Below are 26,220 nucleotides of genomic sequence, written 5' to 3' on the forward strand. Positions count from 1 at the left end.
TTTTCTACCTTGAAATTAGGCTGATACGCATTTTGGCATTGCCTAAAACATCCCTATTTTTAGTCCTGACCCCCAAAGCAATTTGGACCATGAGAGCCAACACTGAGGAATGGTCTATGGGTCAAAGGCTGACGCAATGGAACAGCGTGGGCCAGAGGGAATAAACTCTCTGTAAGGAGAAACACTGAGACTCACAGCTGAATCAACCAAAACCGGTGTTAAGCCTTCGAGGCAACTCCTAGGCAAGACGTGGGAGCGAAAGGCAGTTTGTATTCTAGAAAAATGCAATAAGGTAACAAAAACTGGGGAGAGCAAGAGAGAAGAGGGCCCAGAACTTGAGGTGTGATGAGGGCTGCTGTCCTGAAGTTCGGTGCAGCTGGGGTCACAGGCATAACAGGGTCGGCACAAGCACCCTTTCGACTTGGTGTCTAGAGTTGCCTAAGGTCCCATCTTCATTCCGTGAAGCATGCTTCACTCACTTACTAAAGAAACTTGTTTTGTTGCCCATGGTGTTCCAGGAACTCGATGAGTACAGTGAGAAAACACAACTGCGAATGAGCCACAGTCCCTAATCCCGGTCCCCAAAGAAAAGCAGACTTATGAACAAGTAATGTGAGTAAACAATCTAGGGAAGTATGTACAAGTGTTATGGGAGTTCAGAGGAAATGCCTGCATTTACTTGGGGATGGTGATGGCTGGGAGGGAGGGTCTTCAGGAAAAAAAAATCAATAAAACAACATCTGGAAGGCTGGAACAGAAGCACAGCAAGCAACCTAAGAGAACAAGAGTGATAGAAATATGTAGAAAGACTAACTAATTAAAAATCAGCCTAGGAGTTCCTGTCGTGGCGCAGTGGAAACGAATCAGAATACGAACCATGAGGTTATGGGTTCGATCCCTGGCCTTGTTCAGTGGCCTAAGAATTCAGTGTTGCCGTGAGCTGTGGTGTAGGTCGCAGATGCAGCCTGGATCTGATGTTGCTGTAGCTGTGGTGTAGGCCAGAGGTTGTAGCTCCAATTGGACCTCTAGCTTGGGAACCTCCGTATGCCATGGGTGTGGCCCTAAAAAGAAAGAAAAAAAAATCACCCTATTAAAATCTGAGGTACATGAAAAAGCAGGATATATACAGAATTTACCTAGTTCAGGTAAGATGGGGTGAAGCAACAGTGATATATGGCTGAAATAGTAGCCAATGGCCTAAACTTGATAGCCTGTGGGACCTACTAAAATTAATCAAAACTGGACAATAAGTGAGGCAGTAAGAAATACAGAAGTCATGAATTTGAACGGAGACACTGGCAAGGGGGAAGGGAAAGGCATGGATTTAAAAAGCGATTTGGGAGTTCCCGGCATGGTGCAATGGTTAATGAATCCGACCAGGAACCATGAGGTTGCGGGTTTGAATCTTGGCCTCGCTCAGTGGGTTAAGGATCCGGCATTGCCATGAGCTGTGGTGTAGGTCGCAGACGTAGCTCGGATCCCACACTGCTGTGGCTCTGGCATAGGCCGGCAGTAACAGCTCCGGTTAGACCCCTAGCCTAGGAACCTCCATATGCCGCAGGAGCGGCCCTAGAAAAGGCAAAAAGACAAAAAAATAAAAATAAAAAATAATAAAAAATAAAAATTGATTTGGAGGAAGGATGGACAGAGTTTGGAAACCTGATCGCCTGAGTTGGGTGAGGCGTGGGACAGTCATAAAAGTCCTGGGTTTCAGGAGCGGGTGGCTAGATTGGATGGTGAAACACGGATGAAGACTAAGGAAACAGGAGGAACAGAGCAGTGGAAGAGATGAGTTTGGTTTCGGACATGTTCAGTTAGAGTTCAAATTCAGTATGTCCAAAATTAAACTCACGGACATGGAAAGTCATATGAAGAGGCCAGTAAGTACTTGAAATATGATCAGGTCACTCCTTCGACTTCTCTGCTCTGCCAACATCGTGGATGCCTTCATGGCTTTTGATTCTGACAAGCCCAAGTTACACATGGCTCATTCACAAATGTTCATCATATATTTTGCTCTTCAAAGAGAATATGCTGGGTTTTTTTTTTTTTTTTCTTGTTCGATGACTATAGTGTTTGGTGAGAGGAAGCATAAAGTCCCTTCTAAATGTTCTGATCTCTATGTTTGGGTCACATTTATGCCTTTAACAAAATTCTAAAATCCCAAAATAAGAAAATGTGAAAACATATATTGTTGCTTTTCCCAATATAAGTATAAAAGATATTCTTTTTTTTTTTTTTTGGCTTCCCAGTATACTTATCTCCAGGTTCCTTTCTGGGAAGTTAACTGTGTGTAGTTTCAATGTCGGAATTGAGACTTGGGCAGCCTAGCACATAAGCTAGGTTAATCAGATGCTTTCTCTTGGGATTTTGTATTTCAGGAGCAATGCCAGGGTGGGGGGACAAGGGCAGTATTGCGGTGGCACTCTGATCAGTGGTGAATGGATGTGGGGCTGTTTCTGGCTTTTTGACTCTAGTGACCTTTTGATTCCTGTCTCTTTCCACGCTTCCCATGCTCCAGTCTTTTGTTCATCATGTGAGCCTGACATCCTCTCAATAAACCCCCTTTGCGTCAATTAGCCAATTAATTTCTGCCACTTTTGATGAGAAACATCATATTAAGTCATTCAACTAAGAAGAAAATACTGGATATTTATTTCCTAACTAATTGAAATAATGATTGCTACTAATGCCATTGAAATGTAGTCCAGAATCAGAAGAGATCTCAAAGTGAGTTCTTTTGAAAAGAGAACTTTACTAATTTATCTTTAATTCATAGTTAGACACTTTCCTTCCTATCTGTCTAGTTATAGGATCTTTATAGTAAGTCAAACATAGGCAGAATTTTTCTAATAAAATCTAAGTCGATGGAGGAGTAATTTCCATAGTTTTTTTTCATTTAGTTATATATGTGTGTGCGCATATCTATCTATCTATCTATCTATCTATCTATCTATCTATCTATATTTGCTTTTTAAGACCCCACCTGGGGCATATGATATGGAATTTCGCAGGCTATGGGTCAAATCAGTAGGCTACAGCTGCCGGCCTACACCACAGCCACAGCAATGTGGGAACCAAGCTGCGTCTGCAACCTACCCCACAGCTCATGGCAACACCAGATTGCTGGACTGAGGCCAGGGATCGAACCTGCGTCCTCATACATACTAGTCAGATTCATTTCCGCTGGGCCACAACAGGAATGCCTTTTTTTTTTTTTTTTTTCATTTAGTTCTAAGTGGTCAAAGACCTTTTTTCTGCAGGTTATCACCTGAACAGGAAAGATAGATTATTCTTATTAATTTGGTAACATTTTATTGAGTGGTTATTGTATGCACAGCAATGTGCTAAATGTTAAAAGGGTATTTATTCTCTTTCATCCTTTTGTATTGAAAAGCATTCAGCCTGTTGATGCTTAGATAGTAAGTTCCTGTCCTTACAGAGCTTACATTCTAGTGAGAGAGACAGGGAGGAAAAAGATAAAAATAATAACAGTAAGTTACAGTAAATCATAGTAGGTACTAGGAAACACACAGATGAGCCGCTGAGATGAGCCCTACCTCAGATACAGTGGGCAGATAAGGCTACTCAAAGGATGGGGCTGAGACTAGAGGGTGAGAAGAGGCTGCTGCACAGAGTGTGGGGAAGCCCATCCTGGTGTCCTCAATTGCCAACGGTGGGACTTGGGGCAATTTAACCTCTCCGTGTCTTTGTTTCCTCATCCGTGTCTTTGTTTCCTCATCCGTAAAAGGTGAAGCAGGATAGTAGGTATTTCACACCACGGTTGTGGAGGCTAAACGTGTGCGTCTTCAGAGGGTATTTAGAACAGGGCCTAGCATGGAGCAAGAGCAAAATAAATCCTAGTTATTCCTGCTAGTCCAAAAGAGGGACTGGCATGTGCCAAAGCCTGAGGCAGGAAAGATCTTTGGCAGATGAATTAAAGTGAAGCAAGATGAGAGTGGCTAGAGCAGAGAAGGCAAGGAGGTGAGTGGCCCAAGATGAGGCTACAAACATAGATGGGGTCAGATCATGCAGGCCCTTGGGGTTCATAGTAAAGAGTTTGGATTTTTTTTTTTTTTTTCTTAGTGAAATCCGAAGCCACTGAAGAATTTAAGCTGGAGATTGATGTCACTGGATTTGTGTTTTAAGATGATCCCTTTACCTGCTGTGTGGAGAACAGCCTGGAGGGGGCAAGAGTAAAGAGAGAGTGACCGAGCAGACAGGAGGATGCGGTACAGTGGTTGGGGCGGGAGATGGATGATGGTGGCTGGGCTGAGGTGGAGGGAGGGAAATGAGGAGAGTGGTTTCAAGATATACTTTGGAAACAGACTGGGCAGTATTTGTGAATTAAGTGAATTAAGAGGAAAGAGAAAACAGGGGGGAGATCAAGGCAAGGCTGCCGTACACAGCTGTGCAGAATGTTCACGCCTGAGTGTGCTGAGCTGACATGGGCATATGAACGCTGACATCCAGCAGACACTTGGTTCACAAAGTCCTGTCCCCTGGCATGGGTCGCATGTCCTTGCAAGGAGTGCCTTTTTCTGATTTCTACAAAGGCAGTCCGTAGGCTGGGAGCAGTCCCACACTTTAATTCTGGCTTGGGTACTAGGTAAATGATGTTGCCACTATAAGAAATGAGAGCACCGGGAGGGAGGTGAGAAAAAATCAAGAGCTTTGGCCTTGGCGAGGTCTCAGAGGTCCCCGAGATTCCAAGTAGAGATTTTAGATTGGTAGTTGGCTGCTTGATACTGATCTTCTTTGACCTGATCTTGTTATTTCCCATAATTTGCCTGTAGATGGGATTTTACTCAACAAAATCATTATTCACAAATAATGGCAATTTTATTAATTCCTATCCAGTCTCTGTGTGCATATATAATTATATTTTAATATATTATGATTATAATATATAAAAAAATGCATATTCTTTTTGCCTTACTGCACTTGCTCAGGCCTCCAGAGTAAGGTTAAATATAAAGAATGTAGGTGATCATCCTTGCCTTATCCCAGGTCTCAGAGACAAAGTTTTTAGTCTATCTCCATTAAGTATAATGGCTAATTGTTTCTTTGTCAAGACCCTTATCAGATTAACAAAGTTATTTTCTATTCCTAGTTAACTAAAATTTTTTTAATCAAAAAGAATGTTAGGAGTTCCCGTCGTGGCGCAGTGGTTAACGAATCCGACTAGGAACCATGAGGTTGCGGGTTCGGTCCCCGCCCTTGCTCAGTGGGTTAACGATCCGGCGTTGCCGTGAGCTGTGGTGTAGGTTGCAGACGCGGCTCGGATCCCGCGTTGCTGTGGCTCTGGCGTAGGCCGGTGGCTACAGCTCCGATTCAACCCCTAGCCTGGGAACCTCCATATGCCGAGGGAGCGGCCCAAGAAATAGCAACAACAACAACAACAACAAAAAGACAAAAGACAAAAAAAAAAAAAAAAAAAAAAAAAAAAAAAAAAAAAAAAAGAATGTTAAAGAGTAGATCAAGAAGATGTGGTACATATAAAAAACAATGGAATATTACTCAGCCATTAAAAGGAATGAAATACCTTCATTTTTAGCAACATGGATGGACCTAGAAATTATCATGCTGAGTGAAGTCAGTCAGACAATGAGACACCAATATCAAATGCTTTCACCAACACGTGGAATCTGAAAAAAGGACACAATGAACTTCTCTGCAGAACAGATACTGACTCACAGGCTTTGAAAAACTTATGGTTTCCAAAGGAGACAGTTTGGAGGATGGCGGAGGCACTGGGGCTGTGGGATAGAAATCCTATAAAATTGGATTGTGATGATCATTGTACAACTATAAATAAAATAAATTCACTGAGTAATAAAAAAAGAATGTTAAATTTCATCAGATGTTTTTTCTGAATCTATTGAGATAGTCATGTTTTCTCTCATAATTTCCCTTTCTTCCTCATAATATCCTTGAATCTTGCTGAGAGGGTTATGCTGGTATCATGAAGCGGGTCACTCACTTTCCATCCTTTGGGACAAGTTGTATTAGAACTGATTCATCTCTTCCTTAAGTTTTTGATAGAATTTATTGGTGAAGTTATCTGAACCTGGACTTTACTTTGTGGAAAGGATTTTGAATATGGATTCATTTTCTGTAATAGTTATAAGATTATTCGGATTTTTCTATTTTGTCTCTTTCATTACTTTTAGAAAATTACGTTTCCCCAGGAATTTGTCCATTCCATCTAAATTTTCAAATTTATTGACAAAGTTGTTAATGATGATGATGATAATGATATTCTCTTACTATCCCTTTAAAATATGAATTTGTGTCTTCTCTCTCTTTTTTCTTGGTCAGTCTAGTCAGAGGCTTATCCCAAAGAATCATCTTTGGGGCATGACTGCTAATGGTACAGTTTCTTTTTGTGGTTCTGAAAATGTTTGGAAATTAAATACTAGTGATGATGGTACAACTCTATGAATACACTAAAAAATCACTGAATTGTACGTGTTAAAAGGATGAATTTTATGCATTTGAATTATATAATACAGCTGTTATTAATATATATGTAAATATTAATAATAATAAAATGATATGACCAATATAACCTGTATATTGAAGTGAAGTTTACAATGCTTGCCTACATCAGGGCTTCTAATAATATTGTTTGTCTTAGTTTTTTACACTGTAATGTTCTCTCTACCACACAGCTGTTGGCAAATAAACCACATTTAGTATTGTCAAGAAGGTAAGATTTAACGTGACTTCTTTAAAACTTTAACATTTGAAATAATAACTATTAATTTCCAGAGAATACGGGTACAGGTTCTATCCATAGAGACCAAACAAATCTAAGGAAAGTAGGTCACAGAACACAATCTGATTCAAACTTGGCACTAAATGATGCAATGTTTTTTTCTTCACATAATCATGATGTTCTAATCATTCTGTGATTCTGACCTTTAAGTCAGTGGGTAGTCTATTATTACTTGGTAGCTGCTGAATCCAGAGTCAACATTTTGGAAGCTAAAGAATGCCCATCTTCTTTCAAAATTCTTTGGCTTACTAAAAGCTGAGCCTAGCTAAAAGCTCTTGCCAAGGTTTAGTTATTTTATGCATATGAACTAAAACAACAAACAGAATATAATTAGCAGAGGATTAAAAAATAGAGAATATATTTCTTTTCTAACATATTACACATGTAAAACACACTGAATATATTTGACATTTAAAAAAATGATCTTCAAGCATATTGTAATCTTAAATTATAGATCAGATTTTCTTATTTCTCGAAATGTTCTTTCTTTTTTCTACAGATGGTAGACCAAAATACAATTTGTCATATTAGAAATGTAATATTTTAAGAACTCCAATGACAAAGTATCTGTTCTATCTACAGGCTATCAATAAGATACATTTCTTGCTTCTGAAAGATATATACAATCCATTCAGGAGCTATTATTCATTTATATTAGCAATATATAAAGTGTTCAAGTAATTTTAAAATATTATCAGCTTTTCTAGGATATTGATCACCTTTCCTTCACATCCAAAGTTTCTTTTTCTTTTTCTTTTTTTTCAGGGCTGCACTCATGGCATATGGAGGTTCACAGGCTAGGGGTCGAACTGAATCAGAGCTGTAGTTGCTGGCCTACACCACAACCACACACTACCAGCTCCAAGCCGTGTCTTCGACCTACACCACAGTTCTCAGCAATGCCAGATGCTTAATCCACTGAGTGAGGCCAGGGATCAAACCTGCATCCTCATGGATACTAGTTAGATTCATTTCTGCTGAGCCACAATGGGAACACCCAAAGTTTCTTTCTTAACAAAAAAAAAATTCCCAAGAAACATAAAATACCAAGAGATGATTAGAGGTACATATAAAAACCTTTAAGGTGATTTGAAGTCTTGACTCAACTCTAAACAAATGTAATTTCACTTTTACTGACGAATGTGTAGCTTCAATATAGTGATTTACTTGATATAGTAAAATAATATATTTATTTGGTATAGTCTTTGGAAAACTAGATACTCTAAAATGGTCTCCAACGACGATAAGGTTCTTTTTTTCGAGGCATATTGACGTACAATATTATATAAGTTTCAGGTATACAATATGGTGAGTCACACTATTTAACGGTTATACTCCATTTATAGTTATAGGAGTTGCCATCATGACTAAGCAGTTAATGAACCCAACTAGCATCCGTGAGGATGCAGGTTCAATCCCTGGCCTTGCTCAGTAGGTTAAGGAAGTGGCATTGCCGTGAGCTGTGGTGTAGGTCACAGATGTGGCTCAGATCCTGCAATGCTGTGGCTGTGGCGTAGGCCAGCGGCTACAGCTCAGATTGGACCCCAGCCTGGGAACCTCCATATGCCGGGGGTGTGGCTCTAAAAAGGCAAACCAACCAACAAACAAAACCATTTATAGTTATAAGACACTGGCTGTACTCCCTGTGTTGTACAATATATCTTTGCAGCTTATTTATTTTACACATAGTAGTTTGGACTATAAGGTTCTTAACACTTAACAATTTAACACCCTTTGGCTATGAGAATGAAAAGAATTAAGTTCAAACGACTTAAAATGCAGGTGCATGTCGAGGAATGGAAACCCAAAATGACAAATACAATTTCAGATTCAGTAACCTATGTCCTTTAAATAACTTTTGCTGTGAGATGTTAAAGTACTGTGAGAAAATGGAAGTGTGAAAAAATGGTTTATTAAATATTCATTCTTGAAACTATGCCTTCATGCATTCAATGATGCATAAAAAACCTTTAGTGTCAGACCCAAGAGAAAATCCTTCTGACCCCTTACAGACAAATGACTTGTATACCTATTTTATAAAAATTCCTACACATTAGCAAAGAAACGTACACAAATCAATAGAATAATGTGTTTTAGGTATGGGCTGGCAATTCACCAAAGAAGTACAAATACAAAATATACGTATGAAAGAATGCTGAACCAGCTAAAACATATGTTAAAATAAATATGGTATTTTTTTCTGATCGCATTAGAAGAATGTAAAAGAGTGATACCAACAACTGTTGGACAGGTGTGAGGTATGGGGAAATGAGCTTTCTGTTCTGGATGGAAGTATACATTTGTACAAACTTTTGGAGTGTAATGTAATTTTCCTTATTAAAATCTTAAAAGCCTATATCCAATTACTTAGTAACACTACTTCTAGGAATCCATCTTATAGACACGGTTACATGAGAATGTAAAACTAAAATAGAGCGTGGTCATTACATCATTGTTAGTAACAGCTAAAATTTAGGAACAGCTCACATACCTACTGATGAGCGAATGGTTGAGTGAACGAAGAAGCAGACCTAAAACACCTGGAAGCATTTAAAAGAGCACCGCTGGAAATCCAGCGCACTGGCGACACTCTTTTTCTCAGCCTGAGCAGTCGATGCCTGGATGTTCACTACGCACGTATTTATTTGCATATATAACTGTACATGCTTTTGTAAACCATTATCTATTAAGATTTATTTTGTGCTAATAGATAAAACTTTAAGAGTAAACAAGACTGTAGAATTCTTCCTTTCTAGCAAATAAAATTCACTTTGGGAGATGGAAGGCATTCGGGAGTTCCCATTGTGGCTCAGCGGAAACGAATCCGACTAGGAACCATGAGGTTATGGGTTCAATCCTTGGCCCCGCTCAGTGGGTTAAGAATCCAGCATTGCCATGACTCTGGCATAGGTTGGCGGCTACAGCTCTCCTAGCCTGGGAACCTCCGTATGCGGCAGGTGTAGCCCTAAAAAGCAAAAAAGCCAAAAAAAAAAAAAAAAAAAAAAAAAAGATGGAAGGCATTTTAAAAATTCTAGGGTTGCTGTGGCTCTGGCATAGGCTGGCAGCTACAGCTCCAATTAGACCCCTAGCCTGGGAACCTCCATATGCCGCGGGAGCGGCCCAAGAAATGGCAAAAAGACAAAAAAAAAAAAAAAATTCTAGGGAACAATTACAACATTCTACATAAGGAGGGATTAGGATGAGTGTCATAAAATATATGATATTTAACAATTCAGAGAAGGTAGAAACTGTTGGACTATGAAATAATTGCAGGAGTTTTTATGCCTAAAGAAGTCGGGTCTGCAAGAGTGGGAAAGAATCAAGGGATCATAAAAGAGGACCCTTTATTTTTTGTTTTTAACAAATTAAATATAATTAGGATTCTGGAGTTCCCGTCGTGGTGCAGTAGAAACGAATTTGAATAGGAACCATGAGGTTTCAGGTTTGATCCCTGGCCTCAATCAGTGGGTTAAGGATCCGGTGTTGCCATGAGCTGTGGTGTAGGTAGCAGACATGGCTTGAATCTGGTGTGGCTGTGGCTGTGGTGTAGGCTGGCAGCTTAGTTCCAATTAGACCCCTGGCTGGGAATCTCCATGTGCCTCAGGTGTGGCCCTAAAAAAAAAAAAGCAAAAAAAAAAAACCCAACAACTAAAAAATATATATTTAATTATGATTCTATTTTACTTTCTTAGAACTGCTGACAAATCATTATAATTGTCAAGGTAAAATTTTGGAGAGAAAAAATATTTATAACACTCAGTAGAAAGGTTGCTAGTTTTTGTTTTGTTTTTAAACTACTCATGTGATAATTTTGGTTTTTTTGTTGTTTTGTTTTTACTTTTTTAGGGCCACACCCATGGCATATGGAAGTTCCCAGGCTAGGGGTCAAATCGGAGCTACAGCCACAGCAATGCCAGATCCAAGCCGCATCTGCAACCTACACCACAGCTCATGGCAATGCCAGATCCTTAACCCACTGAGTGAGGCCAGGGATCGAACCACAACATCATGGTTCCCAGTCGGATTCGTTTCTGCTGTGCCACAAGGGGAACTCCCACATGCGTTAATTTTGAAAAAATCTTTTTTAATTTTGAAAAACTTTTTTTTAATCCAGGCCAACTGAATGATAAGAATCCTTTCCTTTGGAATTCTTTTATGCAGTAATCACTATTACTTAATTACAACTTCTCTGATTTTAGTTAGACACAAGCCCAAACAAACATACAGATCATGTGATTACTAATTATCTTACATACATTTTTCTAGTAAGAAAGGTAGAGGTCATTGATTGATCAAAGGTTGTCTGGTAACATTCAGGACTTCTGACTTTCATTTCAAAGCTTCATCACACTCAGGTTATCAGAGCATGGAAATACGAAAGTGAAAACGCTAAGAATCCGGACTTCAAATGAATAATGGGACATAGAGAAAGAGCAGGGGACTCCCAATTCCTCAAAATGCAAATATAATTTGCACCAGGAAAAGCCCTTTAAATAAAATACTTCATGCTGTACAAGAGGAAAAGGAAGTTGTATAAAAATTGACTATTAAGGAAAATTTTAGTTAGAGGCAGCTCTAATGATGGAGCTGCAAGGAAGTGGTTTCAGAATATTTCCTTTAAAAAAAAAATAGTGCAGGAGTTCCTGTCATGGCTCAGTGGTTAATGGATCCAACTAGGAACCATGAGGTTGAGGGTTCGATCCCTGGCCTTGCTCAGTGGGTTAAGGATCCAGCGTTGCCACGAGCTGTGGTGTAGGTCACAGACGCGGCTCGGATCCCCCGTTGCTGTGGCTCTGGCCAGTGGCTACAGCTCCAATTAGATCCTTAACCTGGGAACCTCCATATGCCTTGGGAGCAGCCCTAGAAAAAGCAAAAAAATAAAAAAGTAAATAGTACAGCAACTCATTTTATTATCCTTAATAAGTTTCCTGGGCCTTATTTCATGTCTACCCAGAAATCTTCTATGAGTATTTAAATTTGCAGGGATTCTTAAAATCCTGTAAATCCATCCTTCCCACTACATGGCAGGAAAAGAGTGGGTGTATAGCATATTGTGGATAGGAAAGGGTAGGAAAGGGAATAATAGATAGGTTTTAGTGCCAACAGACCGAGAACTTGTTCCAGAATAAATGCCTGGAAGGAATCCAGAATTGCGGTCATCAACATTCAGTCCCTGTTCCACACAAGCAAAAAGGAGCAAACCATACCGTAAGAAAAGCAGACAAATTAAAGGAGAAACTATGAGAGACCCCCTAAAATGATTTCTTTTTAAAGTGCATTGGAGAAGAGCTCAAGGTCAGATTATTTGAAAATATAGATTATCCTTCTGATGGTCTATGGCTGCAGGAAAAGCAATAGAGAGCAGTTACCTAAACAGTAATATAGGAAGTAGAGGAAAAATATTGTTCACTAAGGTTGACCGTATAGGGGTTCCTCAGGAAACTGAATAATACTGAAATTTGGGTGCACTGGGGCATGAACTTCAATGCAAATTGCACACTAAAAAAAATCAGCTTCAACTAGCTAGGACACTCAAAATCGCATTTGGGTCTTTTATGCACGTAGAGTTTTCAATTAGGCTTATAGTGTTTTGGTCAATGATGACTTTTTAGAAGACTGGACATGATACATCCATCATTATCCATTAGCTAGGTCAAGAGTATAGGTAACAACCAGTACTTCTGTTTTCTTGACCCGACAGAGTGTTTTAAGTTAGATATAGTCTTTATCTACTATTTCTTCCAATATTGCCTTCTTCCCAGAGGGAGAAACAGTACCTTATTTAACACACAATAAAATCTTCTCAGCTGCTCATGCTCTTCTCTCAGTTGCGCAGTTGTGGATGTGAAAAGGACATCCTGTGGTCTACAAGACGAAAAAATTATTTATCAAACTTGGCCAATAAAAGGAAAAATAATATGCTTTATGATGAGGCTTAAAATGATGGATCAACAATACGATAAAAATCATAAAGAAAGCCAGGGCCAGGAAACTAGTTCACTCTCTAGTTTTGTGATCTTGTCCAGATGACACTTTCTGGGGCTCAATTTTGTCATTTATGTACTTACTTTAACAGTGGTTTTGAGGAACTGGATGAGATTAATATCTGAAACAAACACAAAACTGTATACGAAAACGGGCTATTACGGACTCTGCGTTCTATCTTATTACTTGTCAGTTAGCATGTAAACGCAGCCTCTTATGAAGACAACTGGACCTAGAACCTGAATTTAAACTTCTCTGGTCCTTATTTTTTTGAACTATAAATAAGGAGCAGTGCCACATGGGGTTGCTTTGGTGAAATGCTATTGATAAGGGCTAGTTATTTGTGGCAAATAACAAGCTTACAGGCACTTTCTTAGAAATTCCAGATTCAATATCTGTATTAGCTAAGATTAGGTTTGGGAGCAAATGACAGAAACAATAGCTTAATAAAGATAGAAATTTATTTTTGCCTCATGGAAATGCTCAGGAAGTGGTTAGTGACTGGCATGATGACCGATGCCTCCAGTAACCCAGGATCCATTCCATTCATCTTGTTCTGTCCTAGAAGGCTTCAACCTCACAGTCCAATATGGCAGCATCACAAACAGAAAAGCAAACAGGGAAGAGGGCAAAAATAAAGGGGTATACACCTTGCTATCTCATGAAAAATATTCATGAAAACTGCCAGAAGACACTTCCACTAGCATGCTAATGGCCATGCCTGGTTGCAAGCTAGAAATAGAGTGTCCAGTGCAATTGGTCACAAATCTGAGCTCCTAAAACCATAGGACAGGGGATAACTATCAGTCTCTGTCATTTTTTCATTTAATTTAGATAGTTATTTTAGTTTAGGAAACTTTTTTCCTTGAATGGGTAGAATGAGCATGGGCTAAGATATATGCCAGAAAAGTGAAAAAAAAAAAAAAAACCTGTTTGATGAGTTTTTATTATTATCTTTTTAATTGTGAAAATTAGGAAGCTCCAGTAACTTAAAAGGTTTGAAATGCTGATTATTTTCTAATCATTTTGTAATTAGGATTCCCATACTTCTGAATATCTAAAATCTTATTTTTGTCTTCACATTGACCTAAAACATACTAAATAAGATGAAAAATAATTTAAGCCTAGATAAGAAGAATATGAAAATTCTCAGCACATATAAAAGAATCGCCAGGGGGAGGCAATGTGAAGTGTGGCAAACTTTATAGACTTTGTAAAGAAAGTCTTGGGATGAAAGCCCATCATTCACTCACTCACTCATTCATTCATTCACTCACTTATTCATTCATTCATAGCAGTTACTGCTGTGATGTGTGTGTGTTTTAGACAGTGTGTTTTAGGCATGGAATGAACAATTTCCTTAGGGGGACAGGAATAAAACCTACAATTTCATAAATAATTCAAATTACAAGTGTGGTAATTCAAAGTAAGAGTTAAGGATACCCTGAACATCTGAAAGCGAGATCTAACAATTAAACAAAATAAGGACAATTTATATTTACTAGTTGAAAGTTCTTTTACACTTAAAAGTTTAGATATACTGTTAGGTGAAAAAAAGTTACAAAATAGTGGTGGGCAGTATGATCCAATTCCAATTAAAAGACTGCACTTCCAAATTGTAACAATATTATTACCCGTATATAAAGCCACAGGAAAAAAATTGTATGACTATACTGTGAACTATCAACAGAAATTATCTCTGGTATTTTTGTTAGGTATTTTTATAATGATTTAATTGTTGGCAATGGGCATATGTATTACTTTTGTGCCCAGAAAAGTAAATAAATAAAAATGCAGTTAAAAAATAAAATTTAGGGGCGTTCCCTTCATGGCTCAGTGGGTATTGAACTCGACTAGGATCCATGAGAACGTGGGTTCGATCCCTGGCCTCGCTCAGTGGGTTAAGGATCCAGCATTTCCATGAGCTGTGGTATAAGATCACAGTTGCGACTCAGATCCTGCATTGCTGTGGCTGTGGTGCAGCTCCGATTTGATCCTAGCCGGGGAACTTCCATATGTTGCAGTTGTGGCCCTAAAAAGCTAAAATAAATAAATAAATAAACAAAATAAAATAAAATTTAGGAATGTAAAACTGACTGCAACATGAGTCTGGCACCTGGAGTTGACCTGCATCTAGTAAATGCTCAGTGAGGGTTTTTATTACATTGATAGAAAAATCTTAACAAACAAACAAAAGAATAAATATTCTTCAAGAAAAAGGAACTTTTAAAATATATTTAGTTTCTTTCTTTCTTTTCTTTTTCTTTTTCTTTTTTTTAATGGCTGTACCTGTGGCATATGGAAGTCCTTAGGCTTAGGGGTTGAATTAGAGCTGTAGCTGCTGGTCTACACCACAGCCTAGGCAACATGGGATCCGAGTCCCTTCTGTGACCTATGCCACAGCAACACTGGATCCTTAACCCACCAAGCAAGGCCAAGGATTGAACCTGTGTTCCTCATGGAAACAGTATCAGCTTCTTAACCCACTGAACCACAATGGGAAATCCTAATTTCTTTTGTAGTAAAAAGTCAAGCTTTGGTATCCAACATTAAAGACAATTATATTTTTCCATTTACAAAACAGAGAAATTCTGATTTCTCTTAGTTTATAGAAATACTGAAGGAATTAAAGATGATTTTGGCTCTCACAAAATAAACATACACACACAGAGTATTTATTATGAGCAAAATACTGCTTAATGCTTTGGGGAAAAATCTCAACAAGAAGTAGTTTACTAATTCAACAAATATACACTGAGTACCTACTCTGTACCAGGTCCAAATTGAAAAAACATAGACCCTGGGCTTCAAAATATTTCTAATTTAGTGATAGACACATAAATTGCTTTCTAAATATACTACTAGAAAAATCAAATAAATGTAGGCAAGTTTTATTTATTTTTTGTCTTTTTAGGGCTGCATCCAGGGCATACGGAAGTTCCCAGTCTAGGGGTGGAATCGGCCTACACCACAGCCACAGCAACGCCAGATCCGAGCTGCATCTGGGACCTACATCACAGCTCACGGCAACGCCGGATCCTTAACCCACTGAGAGAGGCCAGGGATCGAATCCGTGTCTTCACGGCTTCTAGTCGGGTTCATTAACCGCTGAACCACGAAGGGAACTCCAAATGTGGGCAATCTTTAAACCTAGATCGAACTCTAACATGCCAGCACGTGCACATTCTTCGAGAGTGTCACACAGGTAGACACTTTACTATGAGGAACACCAAGGGCAAAAAGCTTGAATGGCTTTCTCCATTATAAAAACACGGAAATACCGAAAAATAAATCTGAGCGGAGGACACCAGACAAAGGAGAAAGACAACTTTTGCTCAAATAGCCATCATACTTATAAAGTGAGACGGCTCTTGTTTAAAAAGTCACTTTCCAATCTTTACGTAATGATCCTGGATTGTGAAATAGTTTAGCTGCCGACAATGTAAACTGTTGCAGAAAAAGTCCTTCTCATATCTCACAAAAGTTCTGCTTTTCTCTTTTTGTCAGTTTTTCTAGTGGTGACTGTGGTAACCAAAGAGAGCCTTAGATCCACCGTGATAAGATGGAGTGGTTATTTTTCTTTATGGGCAATCAGGATGGGCATTTATATGAGAGCTCACTAATAAGCATTTTCATCATCAGTGTAATAAAACTCCTTTGTAAAGGGTTTGGAGACAGAACTAGCTCTCACTAAGACATGCACTCCTTTATCCAACCAACCCTTTTCCATCACCTACAATAGGCCAACTACTTGCTGGGCTCTGACCTATGGGAAATGAGGAAGGCATAAACCAGGCCCTTGAATTTACATAGAGGCTCACTGTATAGGCCACCAATTTCCTATAAGCTGGCATTCTACGGCTAAGAGAATTAGCCATACTGTTGATCATATAATTATTCATTTAATAAATACGTACTGCGCTCCCTCTAAGTACCAAGAACTGTGCTATTCCTAAAACAGTACGTAAAAACAGCTGTGGTCGCTGACCTACAAGAGCACATAGTCTGGTTGAAGCACACCGAGGCAGAAATTATTAGTTTCCTAAATAATTTCCATTCCCTCTTCTTCCTCTCTAAAAGAAGCCTAATTCTTTACAGGGAGCAGTATCTCCAGCCTCCAAGAAAGGATCATGATTAGTTTAAATCAAGGATTCTCAAACTGCATGCTCAGTTTTCAAGGGTGCCAAAGCAAATTCACTGGGGGCACGACATAGTTTAATTTTCAAGGGAAACACAGCGGGACTCAACATCTGTTGGACAGCAAACAGATTACTAGTTTAGGTACAGTTTTCATACTAGATCACTACATTGCTTTAGACTGTGCCATATTATTGCAAAGTTGGGTTTGCAGTGGTTGCTGTGACTAGAAAACAAAGAAACTATGGCAGGAAAAGCATGTAGCACAAGAAACGGCATGCTCGAATCTGATTCCAATGTTTGAGAAGTTGTGGAGCCCCCCAAAAGTAATAACACCCATTAATAAAATGTGATTATTTAAAAATGAAAAAGATACTACTTTTCTTTCACTTTATGGGCACACTTTATTCAACTGGCTACCAAGTCGTAAATGGAACTTTTCTGTGTTTCTTTTGGCACCATGAAAAAAATCTGCCAAGACCCCCAAGGGAGCAGCAAACCAAGAAATTTAGGGAAACATTGGTCAAAGCCAATCATGTAAATCCTGTTTCCTGTTTCCTTGGCTTCCTTACATCTAGAGGTGACCATCTGACTCAATTCTGGCGTATGCAGAAAACTGCTCGAGGGCAGAGGAAGGAAGGTGCCGAGAGCCTTTACGGGAGGATAAGAGGGGACAATGACTAAGACTGGGAGTTGTCCTTCAAAAGTCCAATTCCTTTAGTAATAAAATCCTACAAGGTCCAGCTACAGACCACATGTCGCTCCAGCCTCCTTTCCAGATACATGTGAACAATTGCCTAAGCTCTGGCCAAAGGCACAAGAGCAGAAGTCACGCGTGCAAATTCTGGATCATACTCTAAAAAGGAATTGGGTGTGCCTTCTACTTCTTTTCCCCTTTTCTTGCCAGGGCCCAGAGAATTTAAACAATTGGCCTCAAACACACGTAGGTAATATCGGCAGAACTGAGACGAGACTTGGAGTCTTCCTTATTTCTAATCCACTGTTCTTTCCGTCTGCGACCCTCTGCGACCCTCGCTGAGGTCTTAGGCACCCCTGCTGTAACTCTATGCATGATATGCGATATGTTAGTACAACACAGTCTCTCTGGTATATGATGCTGTATCCTTTTTTTTTTTTTTTTTTTTTTGTCTTTTTGTCTTATTGGGGCATATGGAGGTTCCCAGACGAGGCGTCTAATTGGAGCTGTTGCCCCCGGCCTGCACCACAGCCACAGCAATGCCAGATCTGAGTCGCGTCTGCGACCTACACCACAGCTCACGGCAACGCTGGATCCTTAACCCACTGAGCAAGGCCAGGGGTCGAACTTGCATCCTCATGGATGCTAGTAAGATTCTTTTCTGCTGTGCCAGGACAGGAACTCCAACGTGGTATTCTTGATTCAAAATAATAGAGGATAAATTCACATTATTATAATGCATACACCACGGCACTCTGGTTAATAAGCAAGATTTAGTTTGTGGGTCAACTAAGTTTCTTGACCTTCTTTTTTAACCTTAACCTTTCTAGTTAGGACTAAACCCTCACTCATGGTATCTTCCCTCTTCAAGGTGCAGGTCTGGTGAGACTTGGGTAATTTCTATGATGAGAATCAGCAAAGAGGCAGAGCTTAAGCCGCTGCTCTGTGAATGACGGTTTCTCTTTAATTGAGGCGGAAACATGAAAAAGTGGCATAAAGACAAATGGACATAAAGGCAAAAGGACACTTAAGGATAGACATGAATCACAAGATTACAAAATAGCAAAAGAATTTATAAAAAGATTAACAGGGACTGAGATATCACATCTGGGACAGCTGACTTTGCAACTAAGTCACTGGGAGTTGTATCAGAAAACATCTAAAGGGATTTCAAAACACAATAAAATTGTATTTCTTTAAAAACATATTGTATTTTTCTGCCATCTGCCATGCTCAGAGTCACACTACATTACAAAATTATTTAATCCCCTAAAAATACAAAAAAGAATGGTTGACTCTCCAAAAACAGGATAGTGACGGAAGGTGCCTACAATACATACCTATGTATGTACTCCCAGCCGCCTACAGGACATCAGACAGGACTGTGTAGTGTTGGCAAAGCCATAGCTCCTGAGTTACAATGCTGTGGTGCCCCAGAGATTCTCATGTTTCATGGCACTGCCCTCGATGGCGTCTCCCAAGAGACAGTCATACTCATATCTTTTGGTCATTCCAGTATCATGAGCATCACATTCTTGCAGTGCGTATACCACAGCTTCACTGAAAAAACCACCCTTAGGAGGCACCTTGGAGAACAAAAAAAGGAAGATGATGATCACAACATTTTATGAGAGGGACATTTTTACTGCTGTTTCCTATTAACTTTGAGTCCCTAAAGCCATGTGAATGAGTTCTTTGTGTAATTAAAACTTTTTTTTTTTTTTTTTTTTTTTTTTTTTGCTTTTTAGGGCCGCGCTAGTGGCATGTGGAGGTTCCCAGACTAGGGGCTGAATCGGAGGTATAGCTGCTGGCCTACGCCACAGCCACAGAACTTAGAATCCAAGCCGTGTCTTCGACCTTCACCACAGCTCATGACAACACTGGATCCTTAACCCACTGAGGGAGGCCAGGGATCGAACCCACAACCTCATGGTTCCTAGTCAGATTCATTTCTGCTGTGCCACGATGGGAACTCCCCTAATTAAAACTTTAAAAAAAAAAAAATATGAGGTTGTGGAGCTCCCACTGTGGTGCAGTGGGTTAAGTTTATGGTGGTGTCTCTGAGGCATCCCAGGTTTAATCCCAGGCCTGGCACAGTGGTTAAAGGATTCAGCCTTGCTGCAGCTGTGGTATAGGTCATAGGAGAGGCCTGGATTTGAACTCCAGACTAGAAACTTCCATATGCTATGGGCCCGGCTGAGAAAGAAAAATAAAATGTGAAGTTGAAAATTATGTATGGTGAGTTTATCTAACATCTAACTGAAAAAAATTAGGGACATTCTGCCTATACTGTGTAAGCTAAACATATAAACAAAATAAACATCAGACTCAATGAAAATGTAGGAGAAATACAAAGATGCATGAAAAAGACACTTTAGGAATTCCTGTCATGGCACAGCAGAAACAAATCTGACAAGGAAACATGAGGTTTCGGGTTCGATCCCTTGCCTCGATCCATGGCTTAAGGATCTGGCATTACCGTGAGCTGTGGTATAGGCCGAAGATGCAGCTCAGATCTGGCATTGCTGTGGCTGTGGCATAGGCCGGCAGCTATAGCTCTGATTTGACCCCTAGCCCGGGAACTTCCATATGCTGCCAGGTGCAGCCCTAAAAAGCAAAAAGAAAAAGAGACACTTTAAATGAAAAGCACCTTATTTCATTTCTTTAGGTTATGTCTTAGTTCTGACTCATTTCTGAAAGTGGCTTAGTGTATGCCTACTCATTGTCATAAACTGAAGCAATCCTACTGGAACAAGAAGGAATTCTGAGTGAAGAAATGAAGAAAAGTTTGATAACCAGGCTGAACATCAAGAGCACCAAGAAGCTGGAAATCTGGTCTAAGAATCCTATCACCAATTTTCTGCCCCCTCTAGGTTCCCATTTCACACTTCTTACATTTTGAAAGACAGAGAAGACTCCAGAAAATGGCCTCATTTTCCCCTCAAAAACTGTTCTGCAGCATGTGGTTTGTTTTTTGTCTCTGGTGCCTTTCTTTAGGCTTGCTAAAGTGTTGCACACCCTGTGGCATTCAACATTTGCCAAATGACGTATGAGATGCGTCGGGATATAAGACGGAGGGAAAAAACCCTCTATTTAATGATCAAAGAAAAATAAATACAGCAGTAAAAAATTCTTTACTTGTAATATATCAATGAATATCCTATAATAAGTACCCAGGTAATATAATTTAGTATCAAGAATAAGACAATTATATAATGAGACATGAGATATGGGACTCACCAAAATATTCTATCCTTAAGCTTCTATCATTATCGTTTTTCTTCAAACTCATCCAAGTCTTCAAGCATTGTTTCTTCTACTCTCTCCCTGTTTTTTTTTTTCTACCCTCTTTCCTTTCTTCAGTCCCAATCCATTTCAGAGCCCATGAATTATCAATCCCTCTTTTGCTGGTATCTCAGTTTCTCCTGTCTTATTATGCAGGTTGATAGAGTTACACTTCGGTCGGGCCCCATCTCACCATAGCAAAGCATTGGATGGGTGGATGTTTTACAAATTTAGCAAAGCAAAAGTACATTTTCAGATTTTCAGAGAGAGAGAGAACTCACGTGTGCTCAGATTAAAAAGAGAGCTAGACTCATTTTACAATTGTTCTTATACCCCCCTCCCCAAGGTGGACCTAAATGGAGACCCAGTTTCTCCTGCCCCAGCCCCCTCTGCTGTGTGTCAGGGCTGAGTGTTGTTTGATCTCTGTATGGGGCATATTTGATCTGATTGGTTTCAGGCAGGATACCTTATCTGCATGGGAAACAGGTTACATAGAGGTGGGGTGAGGAGTGGGCGACATTCCTTCCCTACCAGGATGGTCAAGGTGGGGGAAGGGGCATTACGGTGAAACAAGGCCAGAGGCTTTTGGGTTTAATCTCCTTGAAGGGGACTTGAAGCCTCTAACAATGTTACACCCATCTGGCTGTCTATACTGGCCTTCTCTCAGTTCTTCAAATGTGCCACACCCTTTCCCATTTCACGGCCTTTGCACATGTGGCTTGTTCTGCCCAGAACACTCTTTCATGTCCCCAAATTTCTTTAGCACCGCGCCCTGCCCCTCGCCTCCATCTAACTAGTTCTTCATTCTCTAGATCTCTTTGTGCACCTCACTCAGGGAAGCTGTAGTCGACCCTTAGCTTAAGTTATATCCTTTTAAACATGCTGCCCTGACCCTTGTAAAGCCTGTGACACTTGAAATTAGTTATCAAGTCTTCATTAATGTTGGATTATAACCTCTAGTAGGGCGGGTTCCAATTCTGTCCCAGTCATTGCTAGATCCCCAGCACTGTTTTCTCATTTGATCCATGTTAAACATTTGATAAACATTTTTTTCCATGAATAAATAAACAGAAGGAAAAAGAAACCCCATACAGTCAGCTAGAATGATCATTTAAGGATTTACAGTGGAGGCAGACTTGTGAAAGAGGCTTTGAAAAAATGGACACAATAGTGAGAGTAATTGGTGCTGAGGCTTGGAGACAAGAGAGAGCCGGAGGGTGCTCAGGGAAGAGGGTGCTCAGGCAAGAGTGGACCGTTCATGGTGGCTGAACAGTATGGACCATACAGGAGAGTAGGAAAAGATCAGATTGAAAAGGAAGGTCAACATAACAGGGTGACAGAAGGCCTGTCTTAAACACAAATACTTAATTTTTTTTTTATTTTTTATTTTTTTGTCTTTTTAGGGCATATGGAAGTTCCCAGGCTAGGGGTCGAGTTGGAGCTGCAGCTGCAGGCTTATGCTACAGCCACAGCCATGCAGGATCTGAACCACAGCTGTGACCTGCACCACAGCTCATGGCAACCCTGGATCCTTAACCCACTGAGCAAGGCCAGGGATTGGACCTGAGTCCTCATGGATACTAGTCAGATTTGTTACCGTTGAGCCACGATGGGAACTCCTTAATTTTGTCTTTGATGATGAGACAATGACGACTCAGGTACACAGGCTAAATGAAAGGGGGAAGAGAATGCATGAAGGAAACTTCTTCAGGAACTCAGTGAGAGTCCAGGCAAGAAATAACAAACCAGACAGCGGATTGCAGAACACAGGTGGGAAAAGAAAGAGCAGTGATAAAAAGAATTACATGTATAAGGTAGATTCTGAGGAGAAGGACTAAAATGTTGAACTAAAACTTTTGGGGAGAGACAAGGAAAAGAGGTAAGCCAGTGTGCGTCCTGGGTTTCTGTAAGAGTAACTGAAAAAACAGTGAAGCCAGGAAAGTTAGGACAATCTGGTTTGGGGGACGGTGAGGGAAGGAAATGATGAGTTTATTTTTTAACATTATTGAGCTAGTTGTTTTTTGTTTTTTTTTTTTTAAACTCACCTAGAATAAGTAGGTGAGTGAACACTGTAGATTAGTGCCTGAGGATTAATGAAGACCTTCTGTTCTTATGAGATTTTATGATTACAGTTCTGGTAATTTCCTTAGTCTGTTTTGTTTTGTTTTGTTTTTAACATGGTTTTGTACCAGGGGGTGCTTAAAGCCATAGGATAGACATAGTGTGTTGCCTTGGACAAATAACGGTGCAGAAAATTTGAGGCAATAATCACCAACCCACTTCATCCCTTTCCCTGACTTAAACATATTTTTATGTTAAGACAAACAGAAATGTGTTAGAAGAGAAGGCAAAATTCACATGGATTTTTTAAATGACACTCTAAAATTCAAAGAAATGTTATGCTTGGCCAACTGCTTTAGGGTCTATTTTCCTTGCCCCGATCCCCTCACCCCTCATTTAGAGTTTAAGTAAGTTGTTTAAATAGCTTGTCCACATCCATTATAGCTAGTAAGTGGTATGGCAAGAATTTTAAACTAGATCTCTTTCAAGCCTGCACTGTTAAAACTACTTCACTATATACTATTTATTAATTAAATGGTATTTGAGTTTTAGTTAATATTATATTTAGCATCACTCACCAAGCAAATGACAACATAATGCCAAATACTGGAAGTTGGTATTTTTCCACAAGGAATTTGCAGGGTCTCCAAGAATGCAATCAGAGCAAGTGATTTTTCACAGTGCTTGGGAGAGAGTGCAGATGGGCTCATCAAAAGGATTAGTGTGCTCTTTCCTAGCCTGCTGACCATTAATTATATGGGTATGCTAAACATTCTTTTAAGGCTCAAACTATCTTTCAAACTTTTAAAATGTAAAGCTGACATCGTTTTCCCGTTCAGAACCTTCCAAGCCTAGTTTAGAAAGTCTTTCCTAATCTGGTTCCAAACTATCCTTCAACAATGAATCCCCACACAATCAGCCTCAAATACACTAGACTTTCCAACAAATTAAGACAATTGAAAATCTTCCTGGAAAAGTAACTTAAGATTAAGACTTCAAGAGTTAGTAAGAGTTGGATAGCTGAAACATGAGAGCAACCTAAATGTCCACTGACAGATGAATGGAGAAAGAAGATGTAGTAGGTATGTACATATGTATATATCTCTATGTATATCTATAGATACATAAGAATGGAATATTACTCAGCCATAAAAAAGAATGAAATAGGAGTTCCCGTTGTGGCACAGTGGTTAACGAATCCGACTAGGAACCATGAGGTTGCGGGTTCAGTCCCTGCCCTTGCTCAGTGGGTTAACGATCTGGCATTGCCATGAGCTGTGGTGTAGGTTGCAGACGCGGCTTGGATCCTGCGTTGCTGTGGCTCTGGCGTAGGTCAGTGGCTACAGCTCCGATTCGACCCCTAGCCTGGGAACCTCCATATGCTGCGGGAGCAGCCCAAGAAATAGCAAAAAAAAAAAAAAAAAAAAAAAAAAAAAAAAAAAAAAAAAAAAGAAATAATGCCATTTGAGATTATGAACTAGGAAATATCATACTAAGTAAAGTAAGGCAGACAGAGAATGACAAATACCACATGATATCACTTACATGTGGAATCTAAAATATGACACAAATGGAGTTCCCGTCGTGGCGCAGTGGTTAACGAATCCGACTAGGAACCATGAGGTTGCGGGTTCGGTCCCTGCCCTTGCTCAGTGGGTTAACAATCCAGCGTTGCCGTGAGCTGTGGTGTAGGTTGCAGACGCGGCTTGGATCCTGCGTTGCTGTGGCTCTGGCGTAGGCCGGTGGCTGCAGCTCCGATTGGACCCCTAGCCTGGGAACCTCCATATGCCCCGGGAGCGGCCCAAGAAATAGCAACAACAACAACAACAAAAAAAGACAAAAGACAAAAAAAAAAAAAAAAAAAAAAAAAAAACATAAAATATGACACAAATGACCTTATTTACAAAACAGAAAAAGGCTCACAGACATTGAAAACAAACTTATGGTTACCAAAAGGGAAAGAAGTGGGATAGGAAGAAATTAAGAGTTTGAGACGAGCAGATACAAAATACTATATATAAAAAAGATAAACAACAAGGGAACTATTCTTTTTTTTTTTTTTTTTTTTTTTTTTTTTTTTTTTTTTTTTTTTTGTCTTTTTTGTCTTTTGTTGTTGTTTGTTGTTGTTGTTGCTATCTCTTGGGCCGCTTCCGCGGCATATGGAGGTTCCCAGGCTAGGGGTCTAATTGGAGCTGTAGCCGCCGGCCTACGCCAGAGCCACAGCAACGCAGGATCCGAGCCGCGTCTGCAACCTACACCACAGCTCACGGCAACGCCGGATCATCAACCCACTGAGCAAGGGCAGGGATCGAACCCGCAACCTCATGGTTCCTAGTCGGATTCGTTAACCACTGCGCCACGACGGGAACTCCTTGGGAACTATTCTTAATATCTTGTAATAAACCATAATGGAACTATTCTTAATATCTTGTAATAAATCATAATGAAAAGAATATGAAAAAGAATATATGTATATAGTAATATGTATATAGAAATATATATATATATACACACACACACGTACATATCTGAATTGCTTTGCTGTACACCAGAAACTAACACAACATTGTAAAACAACTACGCATCAATAGAAAGAAAAAGTTAGTTTTGGTCAGAATGAAAGGGGCAACGGGGTTGGGAGGGAGAAAGTTCCAGGTAAGAACAGGCAGAAACAACATCATGTGGAAGAAAGAGCCAGGCCCACTGAAGAAAACTCATTGAAGGAAGAATGGTGGAGATGAGACTGAAAAGGCAGATGCCAGAGGCCTAAAAAAGGACATTGTAAGTCACTTGGGACATGGGCCTTCCCTCCAAGAGCAATAGGAAGTCAAAGAAGGGTACTGAGCAAGGAGAGACGTGCTTGTTAGACCTTCACTTAAGAGCGTTCCCTCTAGACAGCACTTGGAAACTGACCTCATACCCCCATCGCTGCTTTCAGATGCACAGCCTCCACTGGCTTCCACAGGTAAATGTGAAAACAGAGTAATGGATTTATCTCACAAAATTGTAGTTAAAATTCTCAACAGATTTGAAAACAGAGTAATTAGAAACACAAAGGTTTTCCTCTCAAAGACTGGGGGGAGGGGTGCGTGTTAGTGTGTTTTTATAAACTTTAGTAACTGTAACAAGAAAATTACTTTGCAGCACTTCATTTTTAAAATGTTGCTCAATGCATGACATGTGATATTGTCAAGCCACTTCATAATCTTTTTTAAAAAGTGCTTGTTTGAATACACAAATATGATCAATGAACACCAAATTATATAATCACCAT

The 26,220-nt window shown here is 39.7% G+C and overlaps 1 long non-coding RNA gene across 4 annotated transcripts in view; it reads right to left on the reverse strand.

Moving 5' to 3' along the window:
- The window catches only part of LOC106508363, a 169,992-nt gene that overhangs the window by 89,423 nt on the left and 54,349 nt on the right, over positions 1 to 26,220 (reverse strand). For all 4 annotated transcript variants that reach the window (XR_002343569.1, XR_002343566.1, XR_002343568.1 and 1 more), the window contains 2 exons: positions 18,941 to 19,186; positions 12,559 to 12,646 (listed from right to left, as the gene is read on the reverse strand). This is a non-coding gene — a long non-coding RNA (uncharacterized LOC106508363). The remainder of the gene's footprint in view (positions 1 to 12,558; positions 12,647 to 18,940; positions 19,187 to 26,220) is intronic.

This window comes from Sus scrofa, chromosome 4, assembly GCF_000003025.6.
Source record: "Sus scrofa isolate TJ Tabasco breed Duroc chromosome 4, Sscrofa11.1, whole genome shotgun sequence".
Lineage (NCBI taxonomy): Eukaryota > Metazoa > Chordata > Mammalia > Artiodactyla > Suidae > Sus > Sus scrofa.